The sequence below is a fragment of the Pongo pygmaeus genome, chromosome 20 (assembly GCF_028885625.2).
Source record: "Pongo pygmaeus isolate AG05252 chromosome 20, NHGRI_mPonPyg2-v2.0_pri, whole genome shotgun sequence".
Taxonomy (NCBI): Eukaryota; Metazoa; Chordata; class Mammalia; order Primates; family Hominidae; genus Pongo; species Pongo pygmaeus.
In genome coordinates, this window is record NC_072393.2 from 24188545 (window position 1) to 24209453 (window position 20909).

The window sequence follows — 20909 nt, forward strand, 5'->3', positions numbered from 1 at the left end:
TACTGCTGCCAGCAAGAGCCAAATGGTCGACCTTAGACATGGCAAGCTGGCGACCAAGTCCAATACCCGTGGCTGACATCTGTCATTAAATGTATAAACAAGAAAACCAACAATATATATATTTTTTGAGACAGAGTCTTGCCCTTGTTGCCCAGGCTGGAGTGCAATGGTGCAATCTTGTCTCACTGCAACCTCCGCCTCCTGGGTTCAAGAGATTCTCCTGTCTCAGCCTCCCAAGTAGCTGGGATTACAGGCATGCACCACCACGCCGGGCTAATTTTGCAGTTTTAGTAGAGACGGGGTTTCTCCATGTTGGTCTGGCTGGTCTCGAACTCCCAACCTCAGTTGATCTGCCTGCCTCAGCCTCCCAAAGTGCTGAGATTACAGGCGTGAGCCACCTTGCTCAGCCCATAAATATTTAAAAATACCAAAGAAATAACAATAATAAGACCAATAAATAAATAAGTGGGAGTGAACAAAGGTAAAATGGAATTAATATCACAACTAATTGTTGTCTTTCTGTCTGTCTCTGTTTCGGTCTCTCTGCCACTGTCTGTGTCTCTGTCTCTGTGTCTCTCTATCCCTCTCTCCATCAATCTCCGTGTGTCACACTGTCACACACAGGCTGGAGGGCAAGGGCACGGTAATGACTCACTGCTGATCGAACACCTACACTCCAGCCAGGGTGTGACAGAGTTAGAAGACCTACAAAAAATAAAATAAAATTAAACATCCACGTCAGTATGCAGGAAAGAAGGTAGCAAAAAATAAAAGAAAAAAAGAAACAGAGCAAAGAACAAAGAAGAAAGACCACAGCAACCCCCCCTAAATACTGTGGAAGCAAAATGAAAGTGGGGATAGAAAAAAAAAAGAAGGCAGAAGGACTGTGTAGTCCCAGGTAAATGGAGGCTGAGATGGGAAAACCTTCCGGGTGAGACCAGGAAGATCGTTGCTGCACTGAATCATGATTGCATCCCTCTGCTGGGCCTGAACAAATACTGCTGCCAGTGAGAGCCATGTGGTCAACCTTGACACCAGCAAGAGCCATCTGTTTGGCCTTAGACATGGTGAGCTGGCGACTAAGTCCAACACTTGCAGCCGACATCTGTCACAAAATAAATATACAAAAAAAAACCAACAGTAAATATTTAACAATAACTAAGAAATAATAACAAACAATATTAAAGACTGTTGGGAACAGGCTCCCAAATCTGGCCATAAACAGGCCCCAAAACTGGCCATAAACAAAATCTCTGCAGCACTGTGACATGCTCTTGATGGCCATGATGCCCACGCTGAAGGTTACTGGTTTACTGGAATGAGGGCAAGGAACACCTGGCCCACCCAGGGTGGAAAAACGCTTAAGGCATTCCTAAACCATAAATAATAGCATGAGCAATCTGTGCCTTAAGGACATGTTCCTGCTGCAGATAACCAGCCAGAGCCCATCCCTTTGTTTCCTGTAAGGAATGCTTTTAGTTAATCTATAATCTATAGAAACAATGCTTATCACTGGCTTGCTGTCAATAAATATGTGGGTAACACTCTGTTTGTGGCTCTCAGCTCTGAAGGCTATCAGCCCCCTGATTCCCACTTTGCACTCTGTATCTGTGTCTGTGTCTTTAATTCCTCTAGCGCCGCTGGGTTAGGGTCTCCACGACTGAGCTGGCCTTGGTAAAACACCAATAAATAAATGAGAGTGAACAAGGGTAAAAAACAATTAATATCACAGTTAAGATCTTCTTTTCTCTCTCTCTCTCTCTGATTATCACATTCAAGCTGGAGTGTAACAAAAATAAAAAAAATCTAAGAGGTCAACTTCAGCATGCAGAAAGGAACATAGAAGAATAGAGAAAAGAACAAAGATTTAAAACAACAGCAAGTCACTCTAACTACTGTGGAACAAACTGAAAGTGGGGTTAGAACAAAAACAGAGGAAGTAGGTCCTACTAGTTGCAGGGACTCTAGAAGCTGAGATGGAAAGATCACCCATGTGAGAACAAGATTGAGGCCACAGAGGATCATAATCACAGCCCTCTGCTGGACCTGAAACAGTATGGCCACCAGTGAGAACCATCTGGTCAACCTCAGACATGGCAAGCTGGCAGCTAAGCCCAACACTCATGGCCGATATCCATCAGAAAATATATAAACAAAAAAGCCAACAATAAATATTTAATAATATCAAAGAAATAATAACAAACAATACTAAACACCAGTAAATCAATAAGCAGGAGTCAACAAAGGTAAAAAGTAATTAATATTACAATTAAGATCTTCTTCACTTTCTTTCTTTCTCTCTCTCTCTTCATTTGTCACACACAGCTGGAGTGTGACAAAAAAATCTAAAAGGTAAACTTAAGTGCGTAGAAAGGTATGTAGAATAGAGAGAGAAAGAAAAAAAGTAAAATAACAGCAAGTCATTCTAAGTACTCTGGAAACAAACTGAAAGTGGGGTTAGAAAAAAAAAAGGAAGAAGGTCTGAGTAGTCCCAGGTACTCATGAGGCTGAGATGGGAAGACCACCCAGGCAAGCCTGGGGAGATCAAGGTCACAGTGGATCTTGATTGCATCCCTCTGCTGGACCTGAATGGTACTGCCACAGGTGAGAACCATCTGGCCAACCTTAGACATGGCAAGCTGGTGGCTAAGACCAAGGGTCATGGCTGGCATCTGACTCAAAATTAATAAACAAAAATACCAACAGTAAACATTTAACAATAACAAATAACAATATTAAGGACCAACAAATAAATAAGTGGGAGTGAAAAAAATAAAAGGTAATTAATGTCACAGTTAAGATTTCCTCTCTCTCTCTCTCCTTTTGTCACACCCAGGCTGGAGTGTGACAAATAAAAAATAACCTAAAAATTCAACTGCAATGTGTGCAAAGGACTATAGGAAAATAGAGAAAAGAACAAACAAGGAAAACAACAGGAAGTCACTCTAAGTACTGTGGAACAAACTGAAAGTGGGGTTAGGAAAAAAAAAAAAAGGAAGAGGGTCTGAGTAGTCCAAGGTACTCAGGAGGCTGAGATGGGAAAACCACCTGGGTGAGACTGGAAAGATCAAGGCTGCAGTGAATCAGGATGGCATCCCTCTGCTGGATCTAAATGGGACTGCTGCTTGCAAGAGCCATCTGGTTGACCTTAGACATGGTGAAACGTGAGGCATCTGGAGGACCTTAGACATGGCAAGGCAAGAGCCATCTGGTCGGCCATAGACATGGCAATCTGGTGGCTAAGTCCAACGCTCACAGCCGACAGCTGTCTCAAAATAAATAAACAAAAAACCCAACAGTAAATATTTAACAAGAACAAAGAAATAATAACAAACAATATTAAGGAAAATAAATAAATAAGGAGTGAAAAAGGTAAAGAGGATAATAAATACCACAATCAATATTTTCCCCTCTCTTTTTTTCTCTCTTTCTCCATTTGTCACACCCACGCTGGAGTGTGACAAAAAAAAAAAAAATAGTTAACTTCAGCTTATAGGAAGGAGTGTAGGAAAATAGAGAAAGAACAAAGAAGAAAAACAACAGCAAGTCACTAGAAATACTGTGGAAACAAACTGAAAGTGGGTTTAGAAAAAAAGAGAAAGAAGGTCCGAGTAGTCCCAGGACTCAGGAGGCTGAGATGGGAAGACCACGCAGGTGGGACCAGGAAGACTGAGGCTGCAGAGAATCATGATCACATCCTTCTGCTGGACCTGAACGGTACTGCCACTTGGCAAGAGCCATGTGGTGAATCTTAGACATGGCAAGGGGAGAGCCATCTGGTTGACCTCAGACATGTCAGGGCGAGAAACTTCTGGTCCTGCCTCCAGTTTCCCTCTCCAAAATGGATTTGTGTTTTAATATATTTAATAATTCTAACATTGAAATAACTTTATTTAATGTTTTTGTTCATCAAAAATACTAATTTTCCCTATAATTAAAGGTTAGATTTAATTTAATTAGATTTAATAGAGAAATTGCCACAATCAAAATTTTTTTAAAGTACAACTATATTTTATAGTTATAAAATATACAAAATATGCAAAATTAAAAATAAAAAATGTGCGACATATTGAAGTGTATATGTGTCTGTAAGATTGAGAAACACAGTGGATAAGCACATTGTCTACTCCTGAAACTTTCTTTTTATAATGAGGTGACTTTAGAAATGTCATTCAGCCTTCTTTTGTTTAATATCTCCTCACCTGTAAGAAGGGAACAATAAAGCACGTTGTAGATTTATGATAAAAATACTTGTAAAACTTGTTATAGTATTCTAGCATAGTGCTATAATATAGTGGGAATATATGTTTTTCTTTTTAGAACAAAACCATTATTAAAAAAGAGGTTCAATAAAATATTTCTGAGTTGGAAACAATGGCAAGTATACAGCAGAATGTTTTGGTTTCCTCCATAAAGCAGACCTCATCTGTCCATGAAAGATCTCCTCACTTGGAATGAAATTATAAGTCACTTGAAAATAACAGATTGTCTCCAGTAATATAGCAGTAGGAATGATCTTATCTCAGACCATAGTTAAATAGCTGGGATTTTTTTTTTCTTGGCATCAGAGTTTTCTTTATTTACCAGATGCACATTATGATCTACAGATTTGATTCTCAATCAGCTGACTATGGCCAACTCCTTGGTACTCTCTAAAAAAGTCCTTTAGACTATGACTGATTTGGAGTTGAAATATTTTTTCAGTCATATTAAATAGAAAGTGTTTTCTATGTTCAGAGAGGGGCCAGAGCATGTGCATTGACACCATCTGCCTCTTGAGTATCTCTCAGACCGTCACCATCATCAGCCCCAAAAACTTCAGGTGGGCATAGCTTAACCTACATGCTTCCAAATATATTTGAATCTCTAATATCTAAATTATGTGCTGAATTCTGAATATGCTTATAAGTGTCATTTTTCCTATGTATGTTACTGGCAAGTGGAACACAACAAACAACACAAAAATTATTTAAAATGTTGTTCTGGAGTAGTTAATAACAGAATTCCACATTTATCACATGTTGTGCTTTTATTATTTTTTAATGTTTTGTGTTTGGAACTTTTAACCTGGGCCAGCAGCTCCATGACTTTTATCCTGTTTAACACAAGTAGTGGGTCCAACACATTCATAGGTCCAACACCACTCCTAAATTCTCACCTGAGTCCAGAGTCACCCAAAACATCTTTGTCCTAAGGAGCACCTTTGTATCATTTTACAGTCTCTCCTACATCTTTTCAGTATATAGGGTTCTTTTTTATAATCCAAGTTGTTGGCTTATGAAAAACTCTAAACTGATCACTGCTTGTTTCTTCTATAGTCAGGTCCATTGTTCTCATAAGCCATGACCCCAGAATATCCAGGATAACCTCTTCCTTCTATGGAAGGAATATACAGTTTCCTAAGATGATCACATAGATCTACATTTTATGTGGGATTATTTTTTTAATGTACAGACATTCATTCATTATTTTATGCAGAGGTTTAATTACCAGAAAGAGCAGTCACATATCAGAGAACCCGTGAGTCACCGACAGAGTCCTTGCCCTCATAGAATTTATTATATAGTAGCAATGACAGTTACAGACTAAATGTTTTGAATAGTTCTTTGATAATTTCCTATTTACTATATGTTATAAAAAAGAAATTTAGAAGCCAAAATTTTATTTTAAAATGGGGCCTCTAGTAATTTAGAGACAATGGAAAACTTATATGGGTATGTAGCTTTAAACTAATTAATTTAAAATGTCTGCTGGGCGCTGTGGCTCATGCCTGTAATCTCAGCACTTTGGGGGGCTGAGGCAGGCAGATCACCTGGGGTCAGGAGTTCGAGACCAGCCTGGCCAACATGGCGAAGCCCTGTCCCTACTAAAAATATAAAAATTAGGTGTAGTGGTGTGTGCTTGTAATCCCAGCTACTCTGGAGGCTGAGGCAGAAGAATCGTTTGATCCTGGGAGGTGGAGGTTGCAGTGAGCCAAGATAGTGCCACTGCACTCCAGCCTAGGTGACAGAGCGAGGCTCTGTCTCAAAAAAAAAAAAAAAAAAAAAAAGCCATAACCGGTTCATAGGTACATCAAGATGGCAGAACGGAAGGCTTCACCAACCATCCCCCCTGCAAGGACACCAATTTAACAACAACCTATATTTAAAAACACCTTCATAAGAAACAAAAATCAGGTTAGCACTCATGGTACCTGGTTTTAACTTCATATTGCTGAAAGAGGCACTGAACGGGTAGGAAAAACAGTCTTGAATCTCTTACACTATTTCTCCCACATCCCCCAACAATGGTGGCATGGTGCAGAAAGGGAGAGTTGAGCAATCGTGAGGCGTTGAATTCAGTGCTTTCATGTTATAACAAAAAGAAAAACCAAACGAAACTCAGCTTACACCTGCTGATGGAGAAATTATTTAAACCATATAGTTAAATACAGTTGCTGGTAATAGTAAGTACACAGAAAATCAAATAATATTATAACACTGTAACAGTGGTGTATGAACAACTCTTATGCAAGGTAGAAAGACTAAACAATAAACCAATCAAAAATAACAACTACAACAACTTTTCAAGACATAGACAGTAAAATTACATATAAATAGAAACAACAAAAAGTAAGGGAAAAGAATTAAAGCGTAGAGTTTTTATTATTCTTTTTGCTTCTTTGTTTATTCAAACAGTGTTAAGTTGTTAATAGATTAAAATAATAGGTTATAAGATAGCATTTGCAAGCCTCATGGTAACCTCAAACCAAAAAACATACAAGGAATACACAAAAAATAAAAAGCACAAAACTAAATCATATCATCAGAGAAAACTACCTTCACTAAAAGGAAGACAAAAAGCAAAGAAAGATAAAAGAGAAGACCACAAAGTAACCGTGAATCAAATAAAATGTCAGAAGTAAGTTCTAGCTTATCAGTAATAACATTGAATGTAAATAGACTAAACTCTCCAGTCAAGACAGAGGGGATGAATGTATATAAAAACAAGACATACTGATCCTTTGCCTGTAAGAAATTCACCTCCTCTATGAAGACACACATAGACTGAAAGTTTTAGAAGTGGAAAAAGATATTCAATGTCAATGGAAACAAAAAAAATGCGGTAGTAGCTATACTTACATTAGAAAAATAGATTTTAAGACAAAAATTATAAGAAAAGACAAGGAGGTTACTATATAATAATAAAGGGGTAAATTTAATGAGAGACTATAACAATTTCAAATAAAAATGCACCCAACTCTTGAGCACTGAAATATGTAAAGCAAATATTATTAGAGCCAAAGAGACAGATAGACTCCAGTACAATAATAGCTGGAGACTCCAACACTCCACTTTTAGCATTGAATCCTGACAGAATATCAACAAAGAAATGTTGGACATAATCTGTACTATTGACCAAATGTATCTGATAGAGATTTAGAGAATATTTTATCAAATGATTGCAGAATACACATTCTTTTCTTTAGCACATGGATTATTTTCAAGGATAGACTGTATGTTAGGCCACAAAACAAGTCCTAAAACATTCAAAAACTTGAAATAATATCAAATATCTTATTTGTCCACAATGGAATAAAATTAGAAATTAATAAAAAGAGGAGTTATAAAAATTATACAAATACATGAAAAATAAACAATATGCTCCTGAATGATCAGTGGGTCAATGAAGAAATTAAGAAGAAAATTAAAAATTTTCTTGAAACAAATGATAATAAAAACACTACATATCAATATCTATGGGATACACAAAAGCAGTACTAACAGGAAAGTTTATAGGTATAAGTGCCTACATCCCAAAAAAAGAAAAATTCTCAAATACACAACCTAACATTGTATCTTAGAGAACTAGAAAAGCAAGAGCAAACCAAATCCACAGTTATTAGAAGAAAAAAATCATAAAGATTAGAGCAGAAAAAAAAATTGAACAAAAAATACAAAAGATCAATGAAAAAATTGGCTTTTTTGAAAAGTTAAAAATTGACAAACCTTCAACAAACTAAAAAAAATTTTAAATCCAAACGTAAAATAATTTAACAAACAAATAAACTATGATACAGGAGGGCAAGTGAGTGAGTGAGGCCTACAGGCTCCAGGGCAATGTAAGAGACCTCAGAAGCCTCCTGTGCTCCCTTGTTTGCCTCCACTGTTCTGAGGTATTCCGTTAACCCACAAGGCTTCATCATCCCAGCCTGGAAAGTGACTCTGGTTCCACTTCCAAAAAAGAACCCCAAAGCTATGACAGGGATGGTCTTCAGAGCAGTGATCTGATGCTCTGCCACATTCTACACTAACCTGAGTGCTCAGTCCCACAAACCCCCAAGCCAATTTCTGCTCTGAAAGACCTCCAGAGGATATAGAGAAATTTCCAAGGATCTGATAGTACAGTGGGTAATTGATAGACAGCAAGGTCAACTCACCTTTTTAAGCGTTTGAAATTTAGACACCACCCAGGTCAATTACTTCAATTTATAGAGAAAAATTTGAGGTTTTTCACTACTGTATTCCCCTTCATACTGTGTGTAGGGGGATTACTCCCAATTTTAATTACACAGAGCAATGAATGCAGAAACTAAGTTTTTGTCCTCTGAAAGCTTTCCTGGGGATGGCCACAGCCCAGGCAGATCCATGGGAACCTTGAGGTTCCCAAGTCATCAGCCTGTTATCTTTTTTCCTCCCCATGTTATAGGTCCTGGGCATGTTACCAGGAGACTGGGTGCCCCCACCCCGTGGCAGAACTGCCCTCATCCTCTGTCTTCTTGTCACTCCATCAGTGTTAACTGCTTTTCTGACCTTTAACCTGAGAAGTCTGTGTGTGTGTGTGTGTGTGTGTGTGTGTGCTCATGCACACAAACCTGTGCAAGTTTAATGGTATAGATATGAGTTTGCTCCATATGAGAAAATTGGCAGAAATTCTCAAGATCTCAGGGACTCTCATTCCCAAAGCAAACCCCATGATAGGGATGAGCCCTGGCCTATGAGGTCAGAATGCTCTTTTATCCTCTGGACTCTGCCAACTTTATGTTCTCTGGGCCGTTCTCTGCTTCTCTCCAGACCTCAGTTTCCCAGTTATCCAGTGAGATGTTAGATGTCAAAGTGCTTAAGCCACAGCTCAGCATGCACACGGTGCAAGCTCCCTACCAACTAGGATGGGTGTAGCAGAGCTGTGATCAGGGTGTACCCAGATCTTCCTCAGTTGGGCAGAAATAGATGGGTTCTGCACTGGGCAGCTAGACCTTCAGTCCAAAAAGGTCATGCACACAGGATCCATCAAGGCCCACAGACAATGTGTTCATGTGAGCCCCACCTCTATCCCCCAGCAGCTCCTGATGGAGCATACCCAACATGCCCCCTGTCCTCTGCATCTAGAAAGTGGTGACATCCACACTCAACACATGGACTGATGGACCCTTTGTGGTGGAGTAGTCCCACAAAAAGAATCTGAGATGCTATTAACTGTACAAGGAACTATGGATATGGGCCATAGGACGGCACTAGAACTTCAGAATTAAATCTTCCCCACTCCTGCCTCCACCACTATGCAGATAAAAAAAAAGTCCTCGGAAAGCGATATGTCTTACCGAAGATTACCAGGGATTCCATGTCAAAGCTAGCACTTTGGTTAGGATTACATTTGCCTATAAGTAGAAGGATACCCAATATAACAGTAGTGCAGACAAGATACAGAATGCTTTCTTTCTCATAAATAAGAATCTTAGAGCTGGACAGTCCATGCTGACTCTGGACTGTGCACCAAGGCAGTCAAAAATTATCTTTTTGCTACTTTTTTTTTTCTTTTTCTAACTTTTAAGTTCAGGGGTACATGTGCAGGATGTGCAGGTTTGTTACATAGGTAAAGATGTGTCATAAAGATTGGTTGTACAGATTTTTTTATCACCCAGGTATTAAGCTTACTATCCATTAGTTATTTTCTCTGCTTCTCTCCCTCCTCCCACTCTCCACCTCACAATATACCTCAGTGCATGTTGTTCCCTTGTATGCGTCTGTGTATTCTCATCATCTAGCTCCCACTTATAAGCGAGAATATGTAGTATTTGGTTTTCATTACCTTTGTTAGTTTGTTAAAGACAATGACCTCCGGCTTCATCCATGTCTCTACAAAGGACATGATCTTCTTCTTTTTTTATGGCTGCATAGTATTCCATGGTGTATATGTACTATATTTTCTTTATCCAGTCTATCATTGATGAACACATGGGTTGATTTAAGGTATCTGCTATTGTGACTAGATCTGCAATGAACGTGTGCGTGCATGTGTCTTTATAATAGAAAGACTTATATTCCTTTGGGTATATACTCAATGATGAGATTGCTGGGGTGAATAATATTTCTGCCTTTAGGTCTTTGAGGAATCATCACACTGTCTTCCACAACGGTTGAACTCATTTACACTCCCACCAACAGGGTAAAAATGTTCTTTTTTCTCCACAACTTTGCCAGGATCTGTTATTTTCTGAGATTTTAATAATAGCCATTTTGACTGGTATAAAACAGTATCTCATTGTGGTTTGGATTTGCATTTCTCTAATTATTGGTGACGCTGAGGTTTTTTTCACATGCTTTATTAGCTGTGTATATGTATGTCTTCTTTTGAGAAGTGTCTCTTCCTGTCCTGTGCACACTTTTAATGGGGTTGTTTGCTTTTTTCTTGTAAATTTAAAATCCTTATAGATGCTGGAAATTAAATCTTTGTCAGACGCATAGTTTGCAAAAATTTTCTCCCATTCTGTATGTTGTCTGCATACTCTTTTGACTTTTTTTTTTTTGCTATGCAGAAGCTCTTCGGTTTAATTAGATCCCATTTGTCAATATTTCCTTTGTTCCAATTGCTTTTGGCATCTTCATCATAAAATATTAGCTCGTGCCTATGTCCTGAATCATTTTGCCTAGGTTGTCTTCCAAAGTTTTTATAGTTTTGGGTTTTACATTTAAGTTTTAAACCATCTTGACTTAATTATTGTATATGGTGTGAGGAAGGAGTTCGGTTTCTTTTTTTAAATTTTACTTTATGTTCCAGGATGCAAGTGCAGAACGTGAAGGTTTGTTACATAGGTACATATGTGTCATGTGGTTTACCGCAACAATTGACCCATCATCTAGGTTTTAAGCCCTGCATGCATTAGCTATTCATCCTTATGCTCTCCCTCTTCTCGCCCCCCATCCCCTGACTAGCCCTGGTGTATGTTGTTCCCCTCCCTGTGTCCATGTGTTATCATTGTTCAACTTCCACTTATGAGTGAGAACATGTGGTGTTTGGTTTTCTGTTCCTGTGTTAGTTTGCTGAGGATGATGGAGGAAGGGGGTCAGTTTCAATTTTCTGCATATGGTTAGCCAGTTATCCCAGCACCATTTATTGAATAGGGAGTCCTTTTCCCATTGCTTGTCTTTGTCAGGTTTATCAAAAATCAGATAGTTGTAGATATGTGATCTTATTTCTGGGTTCTCTATTGTGTTTCATTGGTCTATGTGTCTGTTCTTGTACTAGTACCATGTTTTTGGTTACTGTAGCACTGTAGCATAGTTTGAAGTTGGGTAGCATGATGTCTTCTGCTTTGTTCTTTTTGCTTAGGATTGTGTTGACTATTCAGGTTCTTGTTTGGTTCCATATCAATTTTCAAATACATTTTTCTTGTTTTGCAAAAAATGTCAGTGGTAGTTTAATGGGAATACTATTAACTCTACATGTTTACTTGGGCAGTGTGGCCATTTTAACAATATTAATCCTTCCTATCCATAAGCATTGAATTTTTTTTTATTTGTTTATATCATCTTTTTTTTTTTTTTTTGAGTTGGAATCTTGCTCTGTCACCTAGGCTGAAGTGCGGTGGTGTGATCTTGGCTCACTGCTACCTTTGCCTCCCAGGTTCAAGCAATTCTCCTGCCTCAGCCTCCTGAGTAGCTGAGATTACAGGCGTGCACCACCTTGCCTGGCTAATTTTTGTATTTTTAGTAGAGATGTGGTTTTACCATGTTGCTCAAGCTGGTCTCGAACTCCTGACCTCGTGATCTGCCCACCTCGGCCTCCCAAAGTGCTGGGATTACAGGCATGAGCCATCATACCCTGTTCTGATTTCTTTGAATAGTGTTTTATAGTTCTCCTTGTAGAGGCCTTTCACTTCCTTTGTTAGATGTATTCCTAGGTGTTTTATTCTATTCATGGTGATTGTGAATGGGAGTTTATTCAGGATTTTGCTCCTGGCTTGACTGTTGTTGGTGTATAAGAATGCTAGTAGGCCAGGTGTGGTGGCTCACGCCTGTAATCCCAGCACTTTGGGAGGCCGAGGTGGGCAGATTATGAGATCAGGAGATCGAGACCATCCTGGCTAATGCAATGAAACCCCATCTCTACTAAAAATACAAAAAATTAGCCAGCGTGGTGGTGGGTGCCTGTAGTCCCAGCTACCTGGGAGGCTGAGGCAGGAGAATGACATGAACCTGGGACATGGAGCTTGCAGTGAGCAGAGATCACGCCACTGCACTCCAGCCTGGGCGACAGAGTGAGACTCCGTCTCAAAAAAAAAAAAAGAATGCTAGAAATTTTTGCACTTTAATTTTGCATCTTGAGACTTTGCTAAAGATGTTTATCAGCTTAAGAAGCTTTGGGGCTGAGACGATGGGGTTTTCTACATGTAGGATCATATTGTCTGCCATCAGGCATAGTTTAACTCCCTCTCTTTCTATTTGAATGCCTTTTATTTCTTTCTCTTGCCTGATTGCTGTGGCCAGGACTTTCAATACTATCTTAAATAGGAGTGGTGAGAGAGGGCATCCTTGTCTTGTGCCAGTTTTAATGGGGAATGCTTTCACCTTTTGCCCTTTCAGTATGATGTTGTCTGTGGGTTTGTTATATAAGGCTTTTATTATTTTGAGGTATGTTTTTTCAATACCTAGTGTATTGAGAGTTTTTAACATGAATGGATGTTGAATTTTATTGAAAGCCTTTTCTGCATTTATTGAGATAATCATGTGGTTTTTGTCTTTAATTCTGTTTATGTGATGAATCACATATTGATTTGTGTATGTTGAACCAACCTTGCATCCCATGGATGAAGCCTACTTGATTGTGGTGGATAGGCTTTTTTACGTACTGCTGGATTTGGTTTGCCAGTATTTTGTTGAGAATTTTTGCATCTATGTTCACCAAGAATATTGGCCTGAAGTTTTCTTTTTGTGTGTATGTCTCTGCCAGGTTTTGGTACCATGATGATGCTGGCCTCATAGAAAGAGTTAGGAAGGAGACCCTCTGTTTCAATTCTTTGAAACAGTTTCAGTAGGAATTTTGCCAGCTCTTCTTTGTAAATTTCGTAGCATTCAGCTGTTAATCTTTTTGGTCCTGGGGTGTTTTTGGTTGGCCGGCTCATTATTGCCTCAATTTCAGAGCCTGTTATTTGTCTTTTCAGGGATTCAATTTCTTCCTAGTTTAGTCTCGGGAGGGTGTATGTGTCCAGGAATTTATCCATTTCAACTAGATTTTCTATCTTATGTGCATAGAGGTGTTTATAATATTCTCTGATGGTTATTTTTATTTCTGTGGAGTCAGTGATAATATCCCCCTTATTATTTCTGATTGTGTTTATTTGAATTTTTGATCCTTTCTTCCTTATTAGTCTATCTAGTGGTATATCTATATTATTAGATTTTTCAAAACAAACAAACAGCTCCTGAATTTGTTGATCTTTTGAATGGTTTCTCATGTCTCCATCTCCTTTAGTTCAGCTCTGATTTTGGTTATTTCTTTATTTTATTTTATTTTTTGAGATGGAGTCTCACTCTGTTGCCCAGGCTGGAGTGCAGTGGCACGATTTCGGCTCGCTGCAAGCTCCGCCTCCCAGGTTCACACCATTCACCTGCCTCAGCCTCCCAAGTAGCTGGGACTACAGGCACCTGCCACTACGCCCAGCTAATTTTTTGTATTTTTAGTAGAGACAGGGTTTCACCATGTTAGCCAAGATGGTCTTGATCTCCTGACCTCGTGATCTGCCCACCTCAGCTTCCCAAAGTGCTGGGATTACAGGTGTGAGCCACCATGCCCAGCGATTTTGGTTATTTCTTGTCTTCTCCTAGCTCTAGGATTTCTTTGCTCTTGTTTCTCTAGTAATTTTAGTTGTGATGTTAGGTTGTCAACCTGAGATCTTTCTAGATTTTTGATATGGATATTTAGTGCTATAAATTTTCTTCTTAACATTGCCTTAGCTGTGTCCCAGAGATTCTGGTATATTTTGTCTTTGTTCTCATTAGTTTCAAAGAAACTCTTAATATCTGCCTTAATTTCATTATTTACCCAAAAGTCATTCAGGAGCAGCAGGTTATTCAATTTCCGTGGAATTGTATGGTTTTTAGTAAGTTTCTTAGTCTTGAGTTTGAATTTGATTGTACTGTGGTCTGAGACATTGTTTATTATGATTTCAGTTCTTTTGCATTTGCTGAGGAGTGTTCTACTTGTGACTATGTGACCGATTTTAGACAAAGTGCCATGTGGTGAAGGGAGGAATGTATATTCTGTTGTTTTGGGGTGGAAAGTTCTGTAAATATCTTTCACATCCATTTGATCCAGAGCTAAGTTCAGATCCTGAATATCTTTGTTAATTTTCTGCCTCAATAATCTGTCTAATATTATCAGTGGGGTGTTAAAGTCTCCCACTATTATTGTGTGGGGGTATAGGTCTCTTTGAAGACCTCTAGGAACTTGTTATAGAAATCTGGTTGGTCCTGTGTTCAGTGCATATATATTTAGGATAGTTAGTTCTTCTTGTTTAATTGAACCCTGTGCCATTATGTAATGCCTCTATTTGTCTTTTTTGATCTTTGTTGGTTTAAAGTCTGTTTTGTTGGAAACTAGGATTGCAACCCCTGCTTTTTTCTGTTTTCCATTTGCTTGGTAAAATTTCCTCCATTTCTTTATTTTGAGCCTGTGTGTGTTATTGCATGTGAGATGGATGTCTTGAAGACAGCATACCAATGGGTTTTGGTTCTTTATCCACTTGCCACTCTATGTCTTTTAATTGGGGCATTTAGTCCATTTACATTTAAGGTTAGTATTGTTATATGTAGATTCAATCCTGTCATCTTGATGCTAGCTGGTTATTTTGCAGACTTGTTTATGTGGTTGATTTATAGAGTCACTGGTCTGTGTACTTCAGTGTGTTTTTGTGGTGGCTGGTAATAATTTTTTCTTTCCAAATTAGTGCTTCCCTCAGGAGCTATTGAAAGGCAGATCTGATGGTAATGAATTACCTCAGCATTTGCTTGTCTAAAGGCAATGTTATTTCACCCCAGCTTAGGCTTAGTTTGGCAAGACATACAATTCTGGGTTAAAATTTCTTTTCTTTAAGAATGTTAAATATTGACCCACAACTTCTTTTGGCTTGCAGGGTTTTAACTGAGAGGTCTGCTATTAGTCTGATGGGCTTCCTTTTGTAGGTGACCTGACCTTTCTCTCTGGCTGCCCTTAACATTTTTTCTTTTCATTTCAACTTTGGAGAATCTGATTTTTATATGTCTTGGGTATGATCTTTTTATGGAGTATCTTACTGGGGTTCTCTGCATTTTCTGAATTTGAATGTTGGCCTGTATAGCAAGGTTGGGGACATTCTCATGGATGATATTCTGAAATATGTTTCCCAAATTAGTTCCAGTCTCCCCAGCTCTTTCAGGTACACCAATCAGTTATAGATTTGGTCTCTTTACATAATCCCATTTTTCGCAGAGGTTTTTTTTATTCCTTTTTATTTTTTCTTCTCTACTCTTGTCTGCCTTTCTTACTTCAGAAAGACAGTCTTCAAGGTCTGAGATTCTTTCCTCTGCTTGGTCTATTCTGCTATTAATACTTGTGATTGCATTATGAAATTATTGTATTGTATTTTTTAGCTCTACCAGGTTGATTAGGTTCTTCTCTATCCTGGCTACGTTGTTTGTCAGCTCCTGCAATGTTTTATTATAATTTTTAGCTTTCTTGCATTGAGTTAGAACATCCTCCTTTAGCTCAGTGAAGTTCATTTATATCCACATTCTGGGGTCTACTTCTGTTATTTCAGCCATGTCAGCCTCAGCCCCATTCTGAACGCTTGCTGAAGAAGTAATATGGTTATTTGGAGAAGGGAGGGCACTCTGGCTTCTTGGGTTTTTAGTATTCTTGTGCTGATTCTTTCTCACCTTTGTGTGCCTATCTACCTTTAATCTTTGAGGTTGCTGACCTATGAATGGGAGTTTTTGTTTGTTTGTTTTTAACTATTTGGCCATTCTTTGTAGAGCTGCTGCAGTTAGTTGGGCATCTGCCCCAGTTCCTAGTTCTTGGATTTTTCAGTATCTGGAGGTATCACCACTGAAGGTTGTGAAACAGCAAATATAGCAGCCCACTCTTTCCCTTGGGAGCTCCATCCCCAGGGGAGGTGCAGACATGTTGCTGGCCCAAACACATCTGGAGGAGGTGACTGGAGATCCCAGTTAGAAGGTCTCACCCAGCTAGGAGGAACAGAATTGGGGACCCACTTAAAGAAGCAGTTTAGTCCCACTTTAATAGAGCAGCCATGCTGTGCTGGGGTACCATTTTTGCCCCTCATCAGGGTGGGCTCTCCCAAGCCTGGAGGCTGAAACAGCTACATTGCAAAACAGCAAAGATGTTGGCCCACCCCTCTCTCTAGGAACTATGCCCCAAAACGTTTTCAAACCTCTGTTGCCCAGAGAACATCAGTGGGAGTAGCTGGAGGCTCTGGTTGGGAATTATCTCTCAGAGATGAGGAGCATATCAGAGTCCCACTTAAAGAAGCAGTCTGGTCACATTATGGTAGAGCCACTGTGCTATGCTGGGAGATTCCTTCTGTCCCTTGATGATTTGGTCTCTCCTAAGCCCACGGCTAGAATGGCTGAGTTGTCCAAACACCAAATACAGTGTCCCACTCCTTCCACTAGGCACTGCATCCCAGAGAGAAATCAAAACCCTGTCTGCCAGAGAATATGGGAGGGGCTGGCTGGAGTCCCTGATAGGAGGCCCCACTCTGAGACAAAAAATGTGTCAGGGTTCCACTTAAAGAAGCAGTCTGGCCAGATTTTGGTAGAGCCACTGTGCTGTGCTGGAGGTTTCTTTCCATAGGCTGTCAGTTTTGTTTGGACTTTCCTAAACCCACAGGCTAGAATGGCTGAGTCATCCAAACAGCAAATATGGGAGCCTGCCGCTGCCTCCAGGAACTCTGTCCCATCCCAGGTAGATGCAACGCCATTGCTGGGGAGTGGCTGGAATTCAAAGCCAGTGGGTCTTATCCTGTGAAGCTCCATGAAAGTGGGGTCCACAGACTGATGCTGCTCAGCCCCATGGATTCAGCTTTCTTCCTAGGGGTGTTTACAGAGGTCCAAATTCTTGCGTTTTCTGAGTAGCTTTCACCTTTGCCAGAGATCCCAGAGCCAGAGTATCTAAGGCTCCTGAGACTGTTTGTGCCTGAGTAGTTGCTCTGCCAAGACCACACAGCTCTGTGCGTCAGACAAAAAGCCCTGGTGGAATGGGTTCAAGAGAAAATCTCCTGACCCAAGGATTGCAAAGATCCATGGGAGAAGTGTGGTTTTCCAGGATCACACATTCACTCATCACTTCCCTGGGCAGGGTAGTTTCCCTTGGCTCTGTGTCACTCATGAGTGGTCAGTGGCCCTGTCCTGCTTTCCTCCATTCTCCATGGGTTGAGCTGTTTCCTTCATGAGTCCCAAGGCAAATACTTGGGTGTTTCAGTTGAAGATGCTGCATTTACTCTCCTCTTGTTCCTTTCCATGAGAGCCACACATCGTAGCTGCTTCTAATCAGGTATCTTGGCACCCTTCTCTGCTACAATATTTTGGTAGATGGTTTTCATCCTGTAGGCTGTCTCATGGCCCAAGATGGCTGTAGGAGCACCAGCCTGCGCCAACCACCATGTGCATTTCAAAGAGCAAGGAGGAGGAAAGGTGCAAAGTCAAAGTGACTCACACAGCTGTGTTAGCTTCAACTAAGGAGTCTCCCCAAAGTTCCATCAATACTTCTGCTTACACCCAATTGTCCTGAACATCCTCTAGTCATTGTCAGCTTCAATAGGGGTCAGGAACTATAACCTTTGTGTTCGGTAACTTGCTGTTTGAATGAAACAGAATCTCCATTTTTAAGAATGAAAGAAAAATAAAAACTGTGGCAATGACCAGTGCTCTTTTGCTACACTAAATTCAAAGATAGAGAGAAAAAGATGGAGTTATTCTCAGGTGAAGTGGGCACTTATTTTCCAAACAAAGCCTCTTTTACTGTTTATTTATTTTCAGATTAGATGGGAAAAAGTCTTCATTCTGACAAGCAGTCCCTTTATGACCAAAGGTTAGTTAAGCTTAACTGAACCTTCTTTTTGACTAAGCCAACCTTGACTTACTACCCTACTCTTGGTTTGAGAAGCTCATTTTCAGAAATCCTGTTAAGATTGCTTAGTAAGAATCCGCATATTCTTTACAACTTCAGAAAACTTAATTCCCCTTCCTTGATATTTAAGTCCTTAGCCTGCCCGTAGCCAGGATCCTGTTAGAAAAAAATCTCTCTTCTTTTGGTATTTTATCAAATTTCTCTCAGTAATTTTTTATCCACTGATCTATTCTTTCTATTGACTATAAATCCTGAGTTGTCTGTGTTCAGAGTTCTGATCAATTTTTGAACCCTATTAAAATGGTCATAACATCTACTGCAATAGTATTAAAGTCTTTCTTCCAAATTTTTAACAAATGTCAGAATTAATTTATTTGACAGTTGCCCAACAGGATGTTTGAGTATAAAACCAGTTTTCCGTTCCCAAGAAAAATGATGTGAATAATATGTAGTTGTATCTGCAAGTGTGTCTGAAAAATTATCTTCTTTTTCAAGTGGGGTGTGGGTGAAAGATTATGGAGTCAACATGTTCCTAAAATGCTGAGTCATAATTCAAACCATACAGATCAAAGAGGTACAATGCTTGGACCCCAACATTTTTAACTTTGAGGATACTTTGATGTCCATGCTCAAAAGTATTGTGAAACTGGCGGGATGCGGAGGCTCATGCCTGTAATCCCAGCACTTTGGGAGGCCAAGGTGGGTGGAGTACCTGAGGTTGAGAGTTCGAGACCAGCCTGACCAACAATGGAGAAACCCTGTCTCTACTAAAAATACAAAGTTAGCCGGACTTGGTGGCACATGCCTGTAATCCCAGCTACTTGGGAGGCTAAGGCAAGAGAATCAGTTGATCCTGGTGGACGGAGGTTGCGGTGAGCTGAGATTGTGCCATTGCAGTCTAGCCTGGGCAACAGAGTGAGACTCTGTCTCAAAAAAAAAAAAAAAAGTATTTTTTTGTTGCTCCTACGTGTGAGCAAGAAATTTACTAAAACCACAACTGTCATTCAATGCCAAGTCTAAAATGTTTCTTTTCATTCTGATTAATATAGGAACAGAGATAAACTAGCTTTAAAGGCACTAACCGAAATTGAAAATGCTGACTAATTCCATTTAAAGCTTACATCTTTTCAGGAGCTGTTTATTTTTGGACACGTGACATTGGAACACAATTTTGTAATTGGTTTGGTTGACGGAAGAAGTGACTTCTTGAATTGGGGTAGAAAAGCCAAGGTCTATAAATTGAAGATAGACTGCAATATTGAAAGCAAATTTCAGATTCCTTTGCACACTTTAACTTGAAGGTTAACAGATAAAATATATGTAGATAAACATATGCAAACACATACAAATATATAAATATATCTCTGTAATGTCCATTTATGAGTATGTCTTGTAAAAAAAAAAAAAAGTCAGAGATCATTTCCCCACTTCTCAGGGGAGGTGAATACAATAAGCCCATTTACTCAGCCCTGATTATTTCAATCAGCCAATTAGCTCAGCCCAGTTTATTCCAATTAGCCAGTTAGCTTGGTCTAGGTAATTCTGCTCAGCCAATTAGCTCAGATCAGGTAAATCCAATCAGTCAATTACCTCATTCTAGGTGATTTCAATCAGCCATTAGGTCAGCACTTTTGATTTTGATCAGTCAATTAACTCAAACCAGATAATTACAGTCAATTAGCCAATCCCAGGAGATTAAAATCAGCCAATTAGTTTAGCCCAGGTGGCTCCAGTCAGCCAGTATTTGAACCCAGATTATTTTAACTGGCCAATAAGCTCAGCCCAGGTGATTTCAATCAGTCAGTTATCTCAGCCCAGGTGGATTCAGTCAGCCAGTTCTCTAAATTTCAACTGTAGATTAATCAAGACTGGCCTCCAGTGGTGCAAGAGAATAGCTCATGCATACACTGAGAAGGAAAGCAAGGTCCAGAAATGCTAACCTGCACAGGAAGTGTTACATGACTTTACTATCAGCTTATTTCCCAGACCTTGCCACTGAAAGTGCAGCTTTGTCTATACAAAAAACATTCTATACCTATGTTCCATTCTGACATGCTACTGAGCCAGAGAAGAGAAATAATTCTACATCTCTTCTGCCTGGGCCCTGCCAAAAAAAAAAAAAAAAAAAAAAGTTTATTGTAACGTATCACTGGATTGAGCACCTAGGTAATGTAACTCTTCTCTTTTGCCTGGGCCCTGCATGTGTTGAATATTGTGACCTAATGCTAGTCCCAACTTATAGTGTATGAGAGATTCCTGCCTAGGCGATGACCACCAGAGGCCTTGTGACATATCTTTGCACCCATCACCTAAGAGAGGTGACTCTCCTCCTCTGCATTCATGCTGCGTATAGGAAAGATTGATACATATCGTGGAACCCAGAAACCAGGTGATGTGTCTTTCACGCCTGGGTATTACCCAAAGGTAACAGTGTGACATATCATTGAGCCCTGAATCCGGGTGATGTGCTGCTGTTGCCTGTGCCCTGCTTTCAGTGGGGAATTGTAACATATCCCTGGCTGAGA